Source organism: Mercenaria mercenaria, chromosome 9 (genome assembly GCF_021730395.1).
Source record: "Mercenaria mercenaria strain notata chromosome 9, MADL_Memer_1, whole genome shotgun sequence".
NCBI lineage: Eukaryota > Metazoa > Mollusca > Bivalvia > Venerida > Veneridae > Mercenaria > Mercenaria mercenaria.
Window position 1 is genome coordinate 11,446,597 of NC_069369.1, and position 14,194 is coordinate 11,460,790.

Here is a 14,194-nt window from a genome sequence, read left to right on the forward strand (position 1 = left end):
AAGTTCCTGTCAGACAATGTCTTTGAATCAACAACATACGAGTCCTATCGCATAGATGCTCGGCCTCTGTCCTCTCAAACTCTATAAAATTGCCCTGACTCCTGGATGCTCAGCGCCTATTTGCTATCATATGTAGCATTCAACTACCATATAGGTATTATCCCCGATGCCTTGGCTGTGCTTCGCCAATAATGCTGAACCGTCTATAAGCTGGAACTCTCCTACTATCTCAATAGATTACCAAACTTTGGGTCTCTGTCTCAGCTTCCCGATGCTCAGCTTATATATGCTATCGTATATAGCATTCAACTACCCTTAAGGTAAAACTCCTATGCGCTGGCCCTATAGCTCGAAACCTTATCGAAATTCTGCTACTTTACTCTTCTTAGTCTAAGAACTTCCAAAGTCTTCTTTTTAATAATTTATCCGCCCTGACAGGGTAACTGCAATAGTCTCCTTCTCAAGGTACTGGGATAAATTATTAGTTGAATCCTCGATGTGACTTCTTCAACTGCTGGATACCGAATGAGCGCTCTGTCATCCATCTACCTTTTTATACCCCAGCAGACGTGCTATTTTTAGAACTTGTTTCTGATTGGTCCAAAATTAAACATAACGTTCTACAACGAGTACTTGCTTTATCAAATATCTGGTTCCCTTTAACCTTTGTATATGGTATAATGTGCGAAGCTGGGACCCAGCTATCCACATAATGAACCCAAATCAACCATAAATGACCCAAATTCTATAATTAACAGCAATTCAACAATAATTATAGCAATGATAGCATGAAAAGGGAGTCAAGCACTATCTGTGCTTATGTGTTACGTTATCAATATATTAAATATACAAATTATTCTGACAATAGCCCCCTTCTCAAGAAAATACTTTTAGTTTTTCAAACACTTAAGGAATAATTTGTGTACAAAACAAAATCTCCTTTTCTTTTTACTATTTCTCGATTTTTACAAATCAGGTATCACTGCTTATTATTAACATACATTCACTAATATACTGACAAAATCAGTATCAAAGATCAAACATCTCTAAAAGACTCAACAAATAGTATATGATCTCAAGAATATCATACAACGTTAATCTCCTGACCTTTTAATTTCCTATCATCATTCTTCATGAAAGATGTTCATTTGTTTCTCTGATTGTGAGAGTACTTGTCACCTTTTCTGTTGACATAATAATTGTTTTCACCAAAACCTCCTTTTACATGATAACTCCCGTCAGACCTACGTATAAACCCTTTTCTGAGATCATTTCTCATGTCATTTTGTCTCCATGACTTCTTATGCTCAGATTTATTTGAGCCATAGACTTTATAACCCTTATCAGCTCGTCTGTTATGATCTCTATCATATATATTCTTTCTGTTATGCCAACCTGATCCTCTGTTCGCGTACTTAATAGATGACCTCTCATGATACAAGTTGAATCCTTGATCATCAAAATTTGGTCTGTCATCAGATTGTCTCCAGTTTCTTTCTGTTCTATCATGATGCCTGTATTCTTGCAAACCGTGTCTACCGTAACTGCTCTTTGGTGACAGGTCAGTCTTTACTTTCTTGCATACATCGCATGACCGGCAAAACCTTGTTACTTCATTTGTGATGCCTGGCCAGTGAAAACTCGTTCGTATTTTATCAAGTGTCTCTTTAGCTGATATGTGTCCCCTGGCTATTGACTTATGAGCTAATATCATAACACTTCTCCTAAACTGGGTTGGGACTACTATCTGTTTAAGAACTCTGCCCTTCTTCTCAAAGATTCTATATAATACGTTTTTCTTCACTTCATAATGAAACCTGAAACCTCTTTTTGTTTTCAGTTTCGCCTTATCTTTAGCATAAGTCCAAAGTTTCTGTAACGTCTCATCATCTTTCTGAGCAATTTTCATTTGCTCAACATTAAACGTTTGCTCTTTGACTTCGCAAACCTCAGAGGGTTCTGTAATACCTGCATTTATTGCGTGCTGGGTTTCCGTCATCCCAGTTGCAGCAATATCTTCGCCGGATGAAGGCTGTCTTTCATCTCGGGTTTTCCAGTTTTTGTCTGGTTTATCTGAAACTCTTTTTATATTTCCGATTATCAAATCACATGTTATGGTCGACAAAACCATTGCCTCAACTTCACCTATAAAATATGGTGTATCAACCTGTATCTTTGCTACAGGAACTGTCCTTGAACGTCCATCAATCGCAACCATAAGATATTGCTTATCTAACATTTGACTCTCAGACACAAGGCCTTTCCTGACAGCCGCTAACTCACAGCCTGTGTCTCTCAACACCTGGACTTCTTTATCACCTATATATCCTTTCTTCAATACCAAGTTCCTTTTACGTGTTGCTGACTGAATGGTACAGGTGCTTGCTATGACCGAAACGGATTGTCCATCTCCTAATATAAGTCGTCCATCTTCTATGTTGTCTTTTACTTTTTTGTCATATAATGGTACAGCTATGCATGAAGCTGAAACTTTTCTGTCATCAACCTTTCTGTCTTTCTGTGCTTGACCTTCCTTTCTCCAGTTTGTGAGTGTAGAATCTTGCAGTCCATGCCTATTTCTCTGTCTCTCCTCATAGGACCCCCTACTAGCTAAAGCTGCACCGCTTACTTTCCTCTTGGATAGGTCTCTGCATTCTCGTGCTATGTGACCTTCCTTATTACATATAAAACATACAGGCTTTTTAAAAGCTGGCCTTTCTCTTTGTGTAGGCTGAGACACTGGCTGAACTTCGGTCGAAGGCTGAGGCTCTTTGCTGCATGACACATTACTTCTAATCATCCGGTTAGAAGTGATAGAGCCACCATGAGCTTCAATGTATTGTTCTGCCAACTGTGTAATCTCAGCTCTCGACTTTGCAACTCTTTCCTTTAAGAATAAAGCAAGGTCCTTGGAACAAGTTTGGATGAACTGTTCTCTGATCATAAGGTCTTTCAGCATTTCAAACGTATTATCAACTTCTGCCATCTCTGTCCACCGACTAAAATACCTGTCCAGCCTTGCCATAAACTGAAAAACAGTTTCACCACGCTCTGGTTTGCATTCCCTGAACTTCCATCTAAAACCTTCCTCTGTCAACTGATAACGTTTCAGCACTGCTTTCTTTAATGCTGGGTAGTCATTGGCATGGTCTGGAGGCATGCTTGTGTATACGTCCAGGCCTTTTCCTGTAAGTAATGAGCTGAGGCTTACAGCCCATGTTTCTTCCTTCCATCCCTGGCTTTTTGCAAACCGTTCAAATCGCTCGAGGTATGCATCCATATCATCTTTACTTTCCTCGAACTTCGGAAGCCTTGGCCGCAATGTTTTACTGCTCAAGTGCTCAGCATCTTTATCAGCTCCCAAAGCTCCGGCTTCAGCCTTTATTTTAAGCAATTCCAGCTCATGCTCTTTCAAAGCTAAGTCTTGCTCCTTTAAAGTACTTTCCTTTTCCAAACGTTCCAACTCAAATAACCTTTTCTTCTCAGACTGTTCTTCTTCATAATGCCGTAACTTCTCGGCCTGTTCAAGCTCAAACAGTCGTTTCTTCTCAGCTTCTTGAGCCTCAAACCTCCTTCTGTCCTCATCTCGTCTAAGCATACGTTCCTCACGTTCTGTATACTCCTTCTCTTTCCTATCCACAAACTCTATGAGCTCTGAACCTGAGAGACCCATACTTTCACCCATCTCAACCCATTTATCGTAGTTCATCTTTAAACTTTAGGCTGGAACTAACTCTAAAATTCAACTATATGTGACTCAGACTACCTTCAGTCACAGCGCCTTTTGGTACACCAACAGAACGTCAAAACCACTAGTCTCTGTACCTCCTTGGATATAGATCCCGGACGAGCCCCCAAATTGTCAGGATACTGGTTATATGACCCAGGGAAGTGCCTACGCCTTTAGTATCTTGAACAATGGTTTGGGTCCAATCGCTAAGGTGACTATGTCTTAGACTAGCTGACAAGCTATGTAGAATGTCCTTTGTTTAAACGTAAAGCTGGTGAGACCAAATATCGCAGATATAGAATTTTCCTCTGGCTATCTTGCCTAAATGATTCGTGTACCAATGATTCGTAAATGATTTTAATTATGAGCTAGTCAATTTCAGGGATCAGGCAAATCAATAAATATTTCAAACTAACAATTTCCACTTAGCTCAAACTCCTATAGGCTGGAGACTCTATACTTGACTGGTCTTTTTGTTGAAGTTCCTGTCAGACAATGTCTTTGAATCAACAACATACGAGTCCTATCGCATAGATGCTCGGCCTCTGTCCTCTCAAACTCTATAAAATTGCCCTGACTCCTGGATGCTCAGCGCCTATTTGCTATCATATGTAGCATTCAACTACCATATAGGTATTATCCCCGATGCCTTGGCTGTGCTTCGCCAATAATGCTGAACCGTCTATAAGCTGGAACTCTCCTACTATCTCAATAGATTACCAAACTTTGGGTCTCTGTCTCAGCTTCCCGATGCTCAGCTTATATATGCTATCGTATATAGCATTCAACTACCCTTAAGGTAAAACTCCTATGCGCTGGCCCTATAGCTCGAAACCTTATCGAAATTCTGCTACTTTACTCTTCTTTAGTCTAAGAACTTCCAAAGTCTTCTTTTTAATAATTTATCCGCCCTGACAGGGTAACTGCAATAGTCTCCTTCTCAAGGTACTGGGATAAATTATTAGTTGAATCCTCGATGTGACTTCTTCAACTGCTGGATACCGAATGAGCGCTCTGTCATCCATCTACCTTTTTATACCCCAGCAGACGTGCTATTTTTAGAACTTGTTTCTGATTGGTCCAAAATTAAACATAACGTTCTACAACGAGTACTTGCTTTATCAAATATCTGGTTCCCTTTAACCTTTGTATATGGTATAATGTGCGAAGCTGGGACCCAGCTATCCACATAATGAACCCAAATCAACCATAAATGACCCAAATTCTATAATTAACAGCAATTCAACAATAATTATAGCAATGATAGCATGAAAAGGGAGTCAAGCACTATCTGTGCTTATGTGTTACGTTATCAATATATTAAATATACAAATTATTCTGACATGAAGCTTTAAAAAGTTAGAAATTATGTACAAACCTCTTTCTCAAAACAAATGCTTTTTCTGACATAAGTAATATAAATAGGTAATATTTACTTCATTATTCCTTATAAGAGTTGTTGTATGTAAATGTTTATGTTTGTATATATGAATATAATGTATATGATTGATGGTGTATGGGCCGGAGGCCAAAATCACAATAAAGATTTGTATTTGTATTTCAAGCATGGTGACAAATTATTTTAGTTCTGCATAAACTATCATTGATTATGTGTCAAAATGAGCGTAAATAGCGTAAGTCATTTATACGGAGTCACTGATTCATCGCTTCGTATAATAACAAAAGTGTTCTGGTTGCACATAAAGTTCTTACAAAAGTAAATACATGTTTATTTAGAACAACACAGGACAACCTCGTGAACAGGCCAGCATAGTGCATTCCAAAAGTTCAAGACTGATTCATGATCGGCTGTAATGTATAACCGTCAACATAGGTATTACACGGATCTTTTCATAATTTTCTTACTACGTTTCAGTACATAAATATGGAATATCCAATATAACACGGAACTTATTTCAAACATGTGTATAAACATCCACTTCATTTGTACCATGTAAAACTGGTGTAAAGCATTAATATGATTAACATACCACTTCTATCATATAAATGAGTTATTGAATTATATTGCTTTAATCTTAAAGTACACATCCATTATTATTTGTGTTATAGAAACGATCCAATACTGTAATAAAATCCTAGCTGGATTTTCGTAATGTTCTTGCTGTTTCAAACGAGCGCAATAATAGCTAATCAAATCAAATGTTTTTTTTTCTCAGTCTGATAAAAATAACGAGGCTATCATATGACTGCAACAAATATAAGATTCTTCATTTTACATTGTAATGATGGTTTGAAAGTATTATTTACATGATAAAGTTCTAGTAGTTACTTGTGATTAACATTAAATACAATTCTGAAGATACTTATTTAGTCCTTACGCATTTGTGTATGGACATATCAAACAAAAGTTAACCATCCTGCCTCATTTCAAGGTATTCAGTTTCTTCAACGCACTGTGTTTACCCTTACCCTGCTAAATTTCTTTAATGAACTTGTCCATCTTTCAATTTGAACAGTACCATTAACTGTTAAAAGGGGTGCATACCAAAAAGATACTGACTGAATGGCGAACTTTGCTGGCCATGACCAGACTGCACGGTTGTGCAGGTTGATCATGATCTGCACTGGGCGCATAGGCAGAATCGATCGTGTCCAGCATGATAAGAAAAAACATACTCATAAACTTTGAGTAGTTGAAAAACTGTCAAATGAAAAGAACTGAAGGAACGAGAAATATGTTGTCATCGATGTACATGTATTTACGTTCGCAATATTTTAAGCTGGAACGAAATTATACACTAGAAGTTTCAAATTTATGTTTTCGGGCTGACTTTGGTGAACTTAATGCTCTTACCTGATAATGATGTTTTATTCAAATTGCATTAAACACAGTCGAGCTTTTGCTGTTATTTCTGCTGTTATTATTGATGGCGAGGAGTTAACCAACTGCTCGCTTCATTTAAATGAAGCGTAAGTAGAGTTGATGAAATGAAAACTGAAAAATTGTTTGTTTACTCTGAAAAATGACAAAAAGCATCTGTGAGAGTATCTTTGGAAAGCTTATGGCAAAGCAAAACAAATAAAAGTATACTAAGTTTGATTGATGTTCATGACAGTTAATGATTTGTGCAACACTACTGACGCTCCTTAGCACCAGCTAAGTACGCGGATCTCTAAGATATGTACACGAATGGATTCAATGGCACTTGATAACTAGGCGATATAGTAAAAATTAACGACGGCTATTAGGCTATTGTTTCATTACATTAGAAAAAAATGTTATAATTCCGTAACAAACTAGCTTGTTTATTTGCTATTGCTGTTTAGGAAATTGTTTCTGTGGACCAGGCTCATAATGGAATGACTCAATAAAATGTAATTGCTAAAGTATCAAGTGGTTGGGATGCTATTTGTTTCCTTATTAAAGCAGCATGAATGTCTGTCAATTTAATGCAAATAAAGGCATGTGTCTGACTAATCTTAATTGATCTTAATACGCATCGTGAATGACCGTTTATCGCTTTAATTACTGCGATTGTTTTATAATGTTAATTCTAGAAATGTGTTTCCTGAAGACTTTTATTAAAATCAATATACTACATGTATTTATATTACAGATATTTAAATACCAGTAAAACATATGGGACTATCCTTTTCAATACTGACTAAAGTTTTGGTAAACTGACACATTAAGCAAAACATGGTCATCTTGATAACCTAACGAACCGAAGCAAGTTCTCAGGCCAGTAGATAGCGGGAGAAACACTACCAACTATTTGGTTCGGTGAAAGAGGACTAGACATTCGAGTATCTCACTTCCGGTTGACTTTTAGGACCATCTGTTATAGAGTCCACCAACTTAGACCTACCAAAAGAGAAAAGGGTACCACTTAACAATTTCTAGATGTTTCGACTGTCTTCAGATCGATGAAAATGGTTACTTTTTTCTTTTTGTTAAAAAAAGTGTGCACAAATAATTTTAATCAAAGTAAACAGCAATCAGTTTATGACATCTCGATTCAGTAATATTTCAGCATACCATATGGTAATCTGTCTAAAAGTGACCGTTATATCAAATAGATTCTGTAACAGCGTCATATTTTGTGTAAAAACTCAGCCTTCATTATAGTCATTTCCAATTAACTTGTGTAGGATAATGGAATTATTCCGTAAATCAAGGTTAGTTCATCAACAATATCATACCATATCCCCAATGTCTAGTACTGAAGGAATTCATTATTTTTACACACTGTAACTTCAGTCGATATAAATTAATTTGACAAATGACAAACAGTAAATTTGAAGTTGAAAAAAAATCAACCTAGCAGTGAAAATAGCATTTCGTGGCGAGATAAATTTATTTTCCATGCGGAATGATTTATTTTGTTAAAAATAATTGATTCTTTTATCTACTTTGTGTTTCAAACCTGGAACAATTGAAACTTTCTTCCGGAAATGATTATGAGTAGTGTCTGGTTTTAACAAGGCAGATAAATTCAAACAAGTGGTTGAGTGCACCTTAAGAGGGTAGGATTCGACAATTTTTTTTGTGTTTAAATTGAAGTGTATTCAGGGTTTGTTCGATATTCCCGTAACTCTATAAACCTTCAAATATGCCTTTTGACATCAAATTTTGATGGTTTGTGGTATCGTGTCTGCAACGCTGTCTTTGCAGCAAACAAATGCCGCTATTATATTCTATGCCCGGAATATTGTAACGTTCTGCTCGGGTGGGCTTTATAGACCATTTGGTTTCCGATCAACAACTACAGAACATTTGGTTTCACAATATTCACATTGAGATGAATGATTGCCTGTGATAAGTATTTGATCCATTTTTTAATATTTTATTATTATTTTTTTTTTGTGGGGGAGGGGGGTTACGTATCCGACCTTAGAGACTGGCAAAGATTTCCTCTCAATAACTGAAGAGCGCGCTTTGGTGTACATTCATCAACCTTCATACGATGATTGCCTGTGTTCAGTAGGTCAATTTAGAAAACGGAAACATGTTAGTTGATGCATTGAATGAAAATATGGAAACCTACAGTTATCACTAAATGCGAGTAATACCCCGAAATGCTGCTTTGATTCAGATGAAGTAAAATGTTATGATCACGACCACTGACCTTCATGTGTAAACTTGGCCTTGAACTAAGTGACCTGAGTTGTGCACTCTGAATGTCGCCTTGATAAGGTTAAAAACGGATGCTATTTTTACATGTACAAATCAAATGCTGTGTCGCGTTTGAATTTTATGTGTGTTCCACGCTTCGCATTAAAACAGAGTTTTTGAAAGAGTTAATATACGATTTCCCATGTACTTATTCACTTTAATTAGTTTTATGTTTTCCAAATCATTTCATTTACTGTATAATATAATTCCATTTAAGCCGGTGCTAGATAACTTGAGTGCTGTCTTCACATTTCTTTAACTCTAATGAACAGACTCAGTATAACCGAGTCTATTATTATTTCACTTAATAAAATATAGTATTTGCCAGTACAATAGCAGTCTTTAATGCCAGCGATCATAAATGGTACGAGGGTGTTCCAGAAATAGTTAGACTGGCTTTACAATATTGTTCCCATTATGTGCTGTCTTTGTATACTGCTTTCTTTGTCCGCTAGCAATGTACTTACTAACATAGTATACTAATTGTACTAAATTAGAGGTCATTAAGTAACCAGTGTAACGCTCTTGCGGATATATTGATATTCTGACGATATTCTGACGTCTTACATTTAAAATTAGTAATAACTGCAAATACAATAAAACTCAAAAAACCTTAACTCCGTCATTTTATCCTGACGCCCCCTTTGAATTTGCCGTCAATCAATCTTGCGAGTCATAAATAAACTTATTTTCGTCTAGAGTAGTCAAACGTAGTTTAACATAAAAAAATGACTCCACGAGTACAAGAAAAAAGAGCAAACATTAACTAAAGCAAAAACTCTGGAAATCGTTTACAGACGTTATGACATCACAGGAGGTCGAAACTCTGCCGAAATGAGCTTCAGAAATATATCTTTAAAGAAAAAGATCCCCTATATATAAAATAAAGACCAGGAACGAAACGTCAGACACCCAGGGTCACCTGAAAACACAAACAAGGTGATCGCTCAACTGAGTGCGGTAGGCGAATTTTGGTGTTCTTCCTGGAGCGGGCTTAAGAAAGACCACCAAAACTCGCCTACCACACTGAATGATGTTCGAATTTGAAAATCTCAGAAAACTGCAGAGAATGTCTGATTACTCTCTTAAAGTATATCAAAGTCGGAGACCGTCGAGTTTGGTAGGTGTATTTTGTTGTTCTTTCTTGAGCACGCTCACTAGATTGCGATCACCCTGTGTTCCGTTGTATTTTCAGGTGAACCTGAGTGTTTGATGTTTCATTCCCTGTCTTTATCTTATAAGGGGAGTTGGGGGGTTGTATTTTTTAAAGATAGACTTCTTGAGTCTTTTTGATACAATTTCAAACTCCTTTGATGAGTGTGGGATAATGGGGTCCGTCTATATTACGATCTCAAGTGCATTAGAATAAATAACACCTACATCCCCTTAGAAGATGAATCTCATATAGCAAGCATCGTTAGGCTTCAAACTAGCACGGTCTTAAGACCTCAAACAATTAATATAGTTAGGGGACGGCTAAAACAATACAATGGCCTACGGGCGGGAACAGAGTACGAGGTAAAAGAATATCAAAATGCATTTTTTCAATCAGAGCCAGGGCTTAACTTAATAAACTCAGTTGTCAAATTACCACATGAAAGAGTCATACCTGTTCTTATAATGAATAATACTCATAAAACAATCCGATTAAGGAAAAACTGTCCTATTGGTCAAATTAAAAAAATAGAGTCGACCGAGATCGCATCGGTTAAACAGGTATCTGGAGATGACGAGTCGCCTGACTCAGAGATCTTATCTGAGATAAACGCACCTACAAATTTTAAAGATCTTGTTACAGATTTGGTAAAGACAAATATTGATTTGTTTGCTAAAAATGACTGCGATTTGTCAACGACTGACACTGTCAAAATGCATATTGATGTAGGCAATCACCCGCCAATTAGAGTAAGGCCATATAAAATACCCTTGAGCCATAAGCAGTATATGGAAACTGCAATTAAAGATATGGCCAAGGCAGGGATTATTGAACGCTCACATAGTCCCTGGAGTTTTCCAGTAGTCATTGTAGACAAAAAGAACGACAATTCCAAGAGCCTATGTATAGACTTTAGGCTTCTTAACAGAGCCACACGAATTACGTCTTATCCTCTACCAAATATTGATGGCATTTTATCCTCTTTAGGAAATAAGTCTTATTTCACCACCCTTGATTTACGCTCGTCATATTTCCAGGTCAAACCTGACGAAGAGTCAAAGAAACTGACAACTTTTAGTGCAGATTACATGGGTTCTTGGAACTTCCGGGTAATGCCTTTCGGGCTCGTCAATGCGCCTGGGGTGTTCCAGTCCTTGATGTCTAAAGAGGAAAGATAGAATGCCTACCGCACGGTGCACAGTAAACGTGAACTACGTACAAGTAAATACTGTGAACTATACACAATACCTAAAGATGTCACACCGGGAATACTGTGAACTATACACAATACCTAAAGATGTCATACTGTGAATACTGTGAACTATATGTCAGCATACTGAAAATAAATCAGTGCGTAGTGCGGTTGAAATTATACATACTGTGAATACTGTGAACTATATGTTAGCATACTGAAAATAAATAACATTATGCATTCTATCCTTTTCCCATAGCTACAATATTATATCGTTATCATACTATATATGTGTTTATTTGTTTTCAAAATTCTTATTTTCGTACATTCGTTAAACGTAGATTGAGATTTTTCCTTTAAGTCTGTTGTACATAACGTAAAATAGAAAAAAAAAATATTACTACTAATAATAATAATGTGTGTTCTTACCATAAAATATTGCTTGAAACTTTGTACCTGTATTAAACTTTCCTTTTTCAGCTTGCTTTGTTGTATTGCTCACCGAAGACTGATGCTCCAACTAAAAACTACCCTCTATTTATTTGCAACCCCCGAAATTAATTACGAGTAAAAAGTTTCATTTCCGACTTAGATACTTAGATAAGAAATTAGTTGAGAAATTTACTTCCTAATTGACATTGAGTAATTATATAGGTGAGAAAATTGATTAACGAGTTGGGTAATCATAGCAATTATCTACTAACTCGAGGACACCTGTCCCTTGATTTCAATTAAGGCTAGAGCTGACACTAATAACCACTAAATCTCTTTCAAATCGACAGAGCATCCGTTCTCGGTAACATGTAAAAAAAAAAAAAAAAAAAAAAAAAAAAAAATTTGGTTTATATATCTTCATATTGTCGCATTGTTACATGCAAATTATTCTATTAGAACAGAAATATATTGTTACATGTATAATATTCTTATATATTCCTTCACTACTTGTATATGCATTTTCATTGTTACATGCAAATTATGATATCCTTATATATTCCTTCACTACTTGTAAATTTATTTTTTTGTTTATATTCTCGTTTGTTACATGCAATTTATTCCATTAGAACAGAAAAAATCTTTTTCCGGCGGGAAACGAGTGTGGGATAATGGGGTTTTTCTACCAAATAATTTGGGATTAAATTAGGATTAAATACGATTTTCCCTGTTCTAACTAAAATTATTAACATTGTGTATTGTACAAAAGAAAAATATAATTTGTTGTTGTTACCCTATTGACAGGTGAAATATCCCTGGGCCTTTTGTCTATCATAATTAAGTTGTAGATATGTCGGTGATAGGGAATGGACAAAGTTATGACTTCAAGTAATATGTTACCTTGACAGATTAATGTCAGAAAGCGACTAGCTACATGGGCCTGGTATCACGAACCTGTCAGTAGAGTAGCCATTGACATATACCCTAATTAGTTTTCCCTCTATATAAGAAACGTCAAAATGTTTGTAAGTTAGTTAGCCTTAGACTGCCACTGTGGTACTAAATAAAGTATACTTAAAACGTTAAACTTGTGTTGTTACGTGTCATGAGGTAAGTTAACGTTCATTGTGAACGACTTTTGTACTCAGTGCTATTATAGTTTCTTACGCTTTGGGATAACTTAGTCCATTTAACGTACAGTAGAATTCTGCTTGTGTTGTTCCTAAGGGGGCGTTTGTAATATTGCACATTTCCTTACCTCTCATGAATAGAATCGATCAAAATAAGTATGCTATCATTTTGCTCGGTTAAGTTCTGTGAGTCCAAAGGGTCTCGTATAGATTTAATCCATTAATTATAACAGAACGAGGAAATATAAACAATTGTATTATTGTCTACATTGATTAACATTTACATTTGTATTGATTAAAAACTTGTAATTATTTTCTTTATACTTAACTAGTATTCTGCTGTGCGTTAACAAAAGATACTGTTTTAATTTTATTGCTGAAACTGTTGTAAACTAACGATGACAAAAACATTACTTAATATAAAGCTAGCTTTTTTGTATTGCTTGATCAGCAAGAAATACTATAAATTATACTAACTTTATAAAAAACGGCATGGTAAAAGTTGTTTAAAAATTGCAACATAGTGCAAAACACGGTCAACTTTAAGAATATACCAAGCAAATGCCATTTTTTAAACGTTAGTATTAGGGGTCCCATACCTTAAACAAGCGTGGTCATCATATTTTATTCCGGGCATTTCATTGGTTTGACTGATTTGTACTGCAAAAGAAAAAAAAATGCTTGGAAAATTAAATCTTGCACACATGTTCGTATTTCAATATATTAACCAGAAAGCTGTCTTCCCGTGTTTCTATTGTTACATGATTCTCATCATCCATACATTTTCAGAAAATAAATAAAGTAAGCGGAAGTATCCAAATCCCATGAGTTCAAATCATAATAAACAGCTTGCGAAAAGCTTCTAAATCACACAGATCATTGCGAAATGTCGGAAGCGCTGGGCCACAGTGATAATCAATCAAGCTCAAATGACAGTTGTTAAAACAGCGTTTCTGTACAGCGAAGACAATGTTTCAGCTGATTCAGACTATTTCGCGGAAACTGATGTCCTTCGCAGGAAGCCATCGCATGGAAAGATCAATAAACTTCACACAATAAATAATTAAACTTCAAAGAAAATCTTTTGAACAAAGGTTGAGACAAAAATGTTCATGCATAACAGGACGTATATTCACAATATTTCTGTATAGTACATTCGCTATTTATCTTCAACTCGCGGGAGTGGGGGGTCATCTTATTTTCTTATTATCTTACATTCACCAAGATGAATATCTTTATTCTTCAGCAATCTCTAATTAAACGGGAATATGACATGGACCTGTATAAAAATGTATTGTTTAATTGGCACGGCAGACGGTATTATTTTTTCATTTTAATCCCAGCATTTCATTTCAGACATATTATTTGTCAGACTCTGTTTGTACTGTGTTACAAGAACTACACACATTTCAAATTA